The 8,887-nt window shown below is 32.2% G+C and overlaps 1 long non-coding RNA gene across 1 annotated transcript; it reads right to left on the bottom strand.

The window, feature by feature from the left end:
* Positions 1-4,918: 4,918 nt before the first annotated feature.
* Positions 4,919-6,154, bottom strand: LOC111640121. The gene is made up of 2 exons (XR_002759218.1): positions 6,073-6,154; positions 4,919-5,786 (listed from the first exon to the last, which is right to left on the bottom strand). It is a non-coding gene; the product is annotated as an uncharacterized LOC111640121 (long non-coding RNA).
* Between the last annotated feature and the right edge of the window lie 2,733 nt (positions 6,155-8,887).

Raw genomic sequence — 8,887 nt, forward strand, 5'->3', positions numbered from 1 at the left:
GAAATAAGCAGACAGTTCATTGGATCATAAAATCAAAAGTAAACTTCTTATAAACTGTAGTTGACTATTTTCTGTCTCTGTTGACATTAGTTTAACGAACCAGTGACTTGTGAAGAAAGTCTAGCTATAATTGCCATGAGATGCCATGCCTCCTCCAGCTATGATCTTGGAAATATGTAAACAATTGCTATAAGTTTGCTTGTTCTAATCGTTTTTGATTTCTAATTTGCAAATTAAAAGTTGTTTGACAGTATTTAGATGAGTAAACACATTTTCAGAACTGTTTAGTAATAAATATTCCCGAGAAACTTCAACTCTATGGAAGACCTTGCTGTTAATTGGCTTTTAAAGTTTGTTTATATGCCTTTTAAGCTCTGGTTGGTAATTTCTATCATGACTGAATCTAGATCAATGAACCAGTATGCTTTCAGCAGAGAACAAACAGTTTAGATTTCTCTGCAAAATACCATGCTCTTTCAAAGCTACATCATCGGAGTCAGAACATAAACACACATTATAAATTGCTATTTTCATTATTTTTTAGGTCTAATTTCACTAGTTTTTGTGTTAATTGACTACTTAGACTAGAATGTTTCTAATCAGAAGCATCCAGCTGTAAAATTTATCATAAACTCGTAACTTCAGGTTGTTGGGTAATTGCAAGAAAAATTAATTAATTGCTTATTATAGTCAATTATTATAAAAGTGTCTAATATTCACTATTTGAAGCAGAAAAATATGTTGACCCAACCTGACCTACATTACACGAACCCCATAACCCACACGGGTTAAGAAAGAGTAGATGGTTAACAAGGCTATAACTTTACACCCCAGGATTCTAGATACTTGTGGTTTGTTTCGTTTGAAAGAAAACATATCCCTCTACATTATACATTCTGCAAAGTAATCTTATCTTTTAAATTTTTTTATAATGCTTTTTTGAGAGTTTAACATTGAAATATTATTTTAAATTTGTATTACAGTATATACAAAATTTAATGATTGTAAAGATTGATATATTTCTGATAAACAAAAAACGTATTGATTTTAGCCTGATTTTTAAACGAGATATTTGCAAGTGATTGTTTATATACTTTGTTATTACCTAACAGCGGGTGGTGTTGGCTTTCCAGGAAAATTTATAGCTAGACTTTTCTGAAAACATGTTTACAGGTCTAAATAATCCACTGTCAAACAACTTTTAATTATCTAATTACAGATCAATGGTGGGGATGTCTTTTTCAGAATATTTATGGGTGGTGACAAAATATTTTACTGGCAGAACCCCCAAATTTGGGGTTTCACAATAAAAATCTGTTGAGTCTAGTGATGTATGAATGTGCTAGTGGAGATTTGGGATGTGATGTGTAGTTTTTCTAGTATCAGATCGAGTCCTTTTTTAATTAATGTTTCATCATCTGTAGAATGTTGTAGCACAGCAGAACATCGTACAAGCTGGCATATCAATCAAAGATTATTAGAGTTTTGCACTGCAGTTGTTTTGTGATATTTGAAGTATCTCCACATAAAATATAGTGGGAATCATATAAAATTATATTGATTTTTAGTATTGTATATAGTGTAACCCAAATTAAAATATCAGAGCATTGGCCAAAAGAAGTTTTGAAAAAAACATTAATTTATCTTATAAACATTTATCCCCATACCCAGAGGGGAAAAGAGGAACAGAATAAAGTACATGTAAATTATTTTATTTTTGTTTTAATATTCGTGTATTCAATTTACTTTAATATAGTACTAGCAGGAACCTGTTGAAATTTAGGGTTTTATTCAATTACAATAAGCTAATTTTAAATTTGTCATTTTATGCAAATCATTGGTACAACAAATATTTTCTGGACCGTTTGCTAGTGATTCATGCCTACCTGTTCTCTTGTATCCTCCCACTGGCCCTCTCTCCCAATGGCTTCTTTCAAATTTGCATCTGGGTCCCAGGATGGCAATTTAGCATTTGTAAGCTTTCGTGGTCGACCAAATCTGATTGGCTGGGTTTCAGCTTAATGGTGAGGGTAATGTTGGCCCACCTTGTGGCAATCTCATTCACTGTTATAAAACTCTTAGCCACTGAACACCAGTAATTGGTTGTGGGTTTGTGCCTAGCCAGTGGACTGGCCATGTGAAGTTTTCTGGGTTTTTTTCATGTCAATAACATCTGAATAGGGGCCAGAGGTCTTTCATAAAAAAGACCTCCTGGGAGGTTTTCCCTCAGTAGATTGCCCATGCTTAATCAAATAAACCTTAACCTATCATACGTTCAAGTTTCTTCTTTTAGTTGGTAGATGTGTTGGTAGGTTGTCGAGAAAGCCACCAATTGGCATTAAGTAATGAATTAGAATCATGTTTTGTTCTCATCATGAAGTAATAGTAAAATAGAGATTGGCACTAAAAGTTGGTAGATGTCAGTATTGGTCAAAGTAATTATGAAAAATGTTTTATCCACTCAGCCACTAGTGGGCACAAAGCTGCATAGAGATCGAAGAGAACATAACTATCATATTCTTTGAAAATGAATTTCTGCGATTCCAGACATCCCACAAATAAATACTCTTATAAGATTTTATTCAAACAAAATTACACAACTTTATACTTGGCATTAAGGTTGGGGTACATTTTTTTTGTATTTATATTATTTAAATATACAGTACAACCAGGCACATAAACAGTCATTAAATACAACTGTACATAATATTACCTCATTTTATCAATTATCCATTATATATACTGTACATCAGCTAGTACAGTGCTTTTCAATTGGGTGCCATAGCACACTTTGGCTGCAAAATATACTGTCTAGCAGCACCCTAATTCTATTAATAAATAGGGGTGCTGTAACAAAACAATTAGAAAGTTGTGATGCTACTATTAGGGAAAAAAAGCTGAAAAACACAGAGCTAGTACGATGCATCAGTAGTATTTGAATTAAACAGATAAATCTGTTTTCTTCCAATATTTCTGTAATCTTCTACACACTTCATCCTATTTAATGAATCTCTTCAGGTTAATAAATTTATTAATAGCATTCCAGTGGTGATATGTCCTGTTCAAAATAGGCCATGATCACATTTTTCAAAGCAAAGTATAGTAGTAGTTAGAAATTGTTTTCTTACTAATATCTCTCTTCCTCTTGATGCAACAAATGCAGCTACTTAATTATTTAAATGGCATGTAGAGTTAATTATTTAGAAATCTGCTTTGTACAGTGTATATACAGTACTTGCCAAATGGATTATTCATCAAAATTTGATAAGATTTTGTAAGATTCCAACACAAGTTTTACAACTGAACATATTCTGTACTAAATTTTACACACAGTTCTGTATAATCTGACTTATTAATGGTAAGGAGTTTAAAATATAACAGAAATTTGTCAATTTAAAGTAGAAGTTAAAGTTTAGCTCTGAGGAACCTGAATTTGACTTGAAATCTGAAGTTTCTGTGGGTAGTTTGTCTTGGATCAAAATCTACCTCTTGTAACTTGCGCATGAATCTGGCAACTTTTTCATGCACCCTTGCTGCATTAGGTTATTGTACACCTAAGTAAACCAAAGTCGCTGCTAGAACATCCAGTGTTCATCTGCCATTTATGAAATTGGCATCCTCCTGTTTCATCACGTAAACAAAATGACTTAAATACATTATTTTCCAAATGAGTTCCCATAACAAGAAATATTTTTGGCTTGGCCATCACCCAATGTGGGAAAAACCAAAAAAAGGAAACTAAAGACAATTGAAAATGATCAAATGAGTGTATTTTCTTGAAGAGCACCCAGGCACAATATTTTGTCATTTTGAGGGTGCCTGAAAGGAAAATTGTAAACTTATGCATTCTGGAAGCTGTCTCAAATGCCTTTGAGACAGTTTCCAGAAGCATTTTGCAGACTGCAAAGCACTACCCCGAACCGTATATATGATAAGCACTAAAAATAAAGTTTCTCATACTTATGGGCTTGTGTGTGCAAGATAAAAAAGAAACATAAAACAGTAAATAGCCTTTTTATTTTGATTACTTTTATACAACAATAACACTGCATAGTCTTGGGAACATCTTGACATGTGAAACCAGATAGTTTCTAATACATAAAACAATTCAAATATAACATTGTATGAGAATTAAAACAATAACATTTGATATATTGATGCTCTTAAGAATGTAAACCATGTTTTTCAACCTGTGGGTTGCGACCCCCAGGGGGTCCCAAAGCCTTATACGGGGGGTCGCGGGTGAAAGAAAAAGACAAGTGTTTGTAGATCCTACACTACAATAAAAAAAACTAGAATTTCAGTGAGAAGGCTGTGCCTGTTTATTTTACAGTACAATTGGTTTTTCAATCAATATTTAAAGAAAGAATTAAATATGTAGTTTTTAAAATCACTGATATAGTTTTAATATGGCCCTGGGGGTCACCAGAATTTTTTAACTTGTAAAGGGGTTGCGTATTCAAGAAGGTTGAAAAACACTGATGTAAACAATACATAAAATTTGCATAAAAGTCTTATTAATAATTGCACTTATCCTGTTGTTTACAATAATCACAAAAGCAGTGATAACAGCACATATTTTGGTGTGATAATCACATTATATTTAAAAACTGCAGATTAAATGTATTGAAGTAAGCAAATATGTTATAAATGTAAATATTAACATATTTCTTTGTAAAATAATAACAAAAGTTTAATTTTGTTCTTATTTTACAAAGAAAAGTTAAAATACAGAATAAGGAGATCAGAAATACATTGTTACAATTTGTACAACAAAATAGCTGTTGAGAGGTGGAGTCTGGGATTTTTTCCCAGGTTGAGAGAAACCTTGGACTTGTAGTGGTTCCTTTCCATATAAAATTATTATTACTTTTACTTACAGAAAATAATACTGCTTTTTATTAAGAAATGTGCTGTGTTTCATTTGTTAAAAAAAAACACAGGGATCTGCTTAGCATACCACTTAACTTTATTCCATGAGCTCTCGATTGCCTGGCAACAAAATAACCTTTGAATTGTTGGCAAATGCTTAGGCACTTCAATGATTCAAAGGTTTGCCAACAAGAACTCGATCTTATATCATCTGATGATGATTGATTTAAAATGTTAGAAAAATTTCATTACCTTGAGGTGCCAGTTAAAATGACTGTATTGATGATCAGAAAAACACTCGGCCACTAGTGGGCACAAAGTTGCGTAGAGATCGAAGAGAACATAACCATCATATTCTTTGAAAATGAATTTCTGTGATTTTAGACATCCCGCAAGGATATCTGGAATCCTTGCAACTCTTGCAAGGATGAAGCGATCAAAATGATAGCACTTACCTTTGCAGCAGCCTATATTTCCCTTTACCCGCAATGGAAACAATTTGTATATCTGCTTGCGAAATTAAAGTAACATAATTTTACTTCATAAATTTTGTTTTTACATCTTTAAGAATTATAACAATCTATTTATATGCAGTCGTTTAGATAGTATTCTGATTCAAAGCATTATGATCATAATAATCCTGCGAGATCTATATTAATCACACGTATATTATAGATGCTACATAATGAAAATTTAATAGAGTTTCATTTGGTTTTGGTTCTATGTTTTTAATTTGAATGTTGAATGGTATATTCTGAAATAGTATCAGTGCACACTTCAAAATGTGATGTATTTTTGAGACACCGAGGATTGAGCATTAAGTGCGGAGCCCCTCTAAGTCCGGGATTGTGTGTGAATGCAAAGTTGGATCTGAAAGCATATGAGAAACAGCACACTTCTTATGGAACTTCACACTAAATTGAACAAATTAATTTCTATGAGTATCTTTGATATAAAACAATAAATTTACCAATTTTGAAAATAGAAATTTAATTTCTATAACAAATAAATGTACTTTATCCATTTAAAAAATGATTAACAAATATTTCTCAAAGATAGAAAATCTCATAATAATTAAAAATAGTGAATACAAAAATAAAGTGTAGTTTGTACATGTTAAGAAAATATAATGTATATAAATATAGAAGAAAAATAGTTATGATTATATATCTTATTTCTTTACATATATATATATCTTACATTATATATCTTATTTTTTTAATTGTCTGTCCAATTCGTCCCATAAAAGTCGGCTAAGCAATTGTGGATTGTCCTCGTCTTCTGAAATGAAGATCAATTAAGATTAAAATTGTTTTTTTTTTTATGACACAAATTGCAATTTAATGTTCATTAATTAATAATAATAAAAAAATACATAAATGTAATGGTGAAAATTTATTAAAAAGAAGTAAAGATTAATAATTAATTATAGCTAATTCTATAAATATTTAGAAATAAGATGGTGAGGGCTAAATGGCCAAGTTAAATAAAAGCACCAGACTTCTGATCTGAGTTATATATTTTTATGGGTAAGTTGATCTAGATACAGTGGGCCCCTTGCCACATAATCAAACTTAAAGGGAACAAGATCCTCTTACTGCTCACAAAATATACCAAGCAGCAGAAATAATTTTTTCGTAACTTGTTTTTACGTTTATTATCCCATTACAATTTATTTGATAACCCTATTTTAAACACCTAATTCATTTAAATATTAATTTGTTGCAACTTCTCACCGTCCAATCGGAGCCACTCTGATAGACAAGGTGATAAGAGAATTGCCTCCGATGCAGAGTTGAAATGGTGCTGCACCATTAGACATTCTTCAAATGTAAAAGAAATTTAAACCATTACTGTTAGGAATTAATGTTAAATAAATTAAGCATATAGACACCATTCCAAGCTTGTTTCAGGCAGCATAATCATTGACAATGGTCCTTCTTTCAATTCATNTTATTTTCAGTCTAAAATTAACCTAATTATTAATTAATTAAATTATGGGAATTAATCTGAAGATGGGTTATATCACAGAGTTTTGCTAACATTAATAATTACAGAATTACTTTTAATTGTAATTAATTAAATAACTTAAAAAATCTGAAAGGAAGGGCATCTTAGCCATCTATCATTACATAAAATTCCAATATTTAAATGACTAGTAATTAGGTTAATTCTAATGTAAAGATAATCTGGCTTTTAGAAATGCCTAGCTATTAAAATGAAGCTTTGGTTTATTATAATATTTATATTCTTATAGAAATTTTAAGAATTTTTAATTGTTTTTCCTCCTAATAAGAACATTAACATACATTAAAACATTGGAAAACTGTCCAAGTTTCACATTTGTGCATTACAGTTTCTCAATGTGTGCATCTTGCATTGCATGGCACACATCCATCTGATACTTAAATTCTTCTTACATTTGCTACAGCATATTCATTCTCACTCCTCCCAAGGCAGCACAATTCTAGGGCTCCTGCAGATTACTCACATTGCACAAAGAGGAGTGATTCAGACTTCGCAAACTGTAGAGCACAACCATCTCTGTTTCCGAGTTGCCATTTTTGTTTATTGTGCTTCCTAAAGGTAACAGACAATGAGACACTTGAATGCAAATGAGAGAGAAAACTCAGATGGTTACTCTATTGATCAGAGTATAGCACATACCTCCTCAGGTAATAATTAACATAATCACAATAATTGTAAATGGTAGCACTCATTTTGGAAAACCCCATCAAGTATCTATCCTCAGCTTATAAGTATTCAATCTACAGGATAGAATGACATACAGCATACCTTTTTACAAAAATATCTCCTATGCTGTCTAATTTATTGGCCAAGTATTTTATATGTAGGCCAAAAAAAAACACGTTAATCAAACACAGAAGTCAAGGACAATCAGATACAGACTGAAAACATTTCTTTTAACAAAAGTGTTGGATTCATGAGCTTATTTATCAGTACAGTGTCAAGCCTGGTAAATTTTTATAATTATACATCAAGATAATTAAGTAATTTAAAATTTATAAAATTATAAAAACTTAAAGGCTTATACTACTATTCTATATTAAAAACAAAGAGTTAAGTATTTATATACTCAAACAGGTACTGAATGAGATGGTTGGTACCTTACCAGAGCTGTAGACCACATCCACAGGAACGAAACAGTTAAAGGAACCAAACCTCTACATGCAACTCTTGAGATATAATCATCAGAAATCGGCCCACTTCCGAGTAGCACACAATCGGGAGTCACGTTGCTCTGCCAAGACCATCGTGTTTAACTATTTAACCCAGGTGACTATGTCGGCTTCGAGATGAGCCAACTCGACCGTTCGTGGAGTACTCGACGTTATGTAGTTTTAGGGGGTTTAGGGGCTCATCTTCACATAGGCACTTCAGTACTTGTTGTCACTCTACATACTCTGCATCAGTTGAGGCAAGTGATAGCGAGCCTCGATTATTGCGAAGCATGGAGAATAGGCAGTAGTACCGGTACACGTTAAATTTGGAGGCAGATATCAAGCAAAGGTTTGCATGGACAGGTACGGTTCACTCGACTTTTTTGCTCGTACAGGGTATCTACAATTCTGGGATGGACAGGGAACCCCTCATTCAGAGTTCACATCTTACACTAAAATCAATAAAATTTCCTTACAGTAATATATCATCGTTGATTTATCATCATTTTTCAGAGGCTCAGCAACGACAGAATGATTAAAACTCGAGTTATTCTTCGTCAGTTGTTCGCCATCGACTGCTTTACTGCAACAAATCACGTAAAAGACGGACAAAATAAAAATAATGCAACTAGCGATTATTTTACAATAGCCAGATCTTTTTTCTATGTTTTCCATCTCATCAGTCGGACACTGCTGATAAGCATAATCTGTAAATAAACGATAAAAAACCGAATTAAAATACACTAAAACATCTGTAAAAGTTTAATAAATCTAAATTCGACCCTACACAACACGTTTCACCTTACACGAGACTTACTTTTAAAATCTGAACC

The sequence above is a fragment of the Centruroides sculpturatus genome, unplaced genomic scaffold (assembly GCF_000671375.1).
Source record: "Centruroides sculpturatus isolate CEXI.00-Female unplaced genomic scaffold, Cexi_2.0 scaffold177, whole genome shotgun sequence".
NCBI lineage: Eukaryota > Metazoa > Arthropoda > Arachnida > Scorpiones > Buthidae > Centruroides > Centruroides sculpturatus.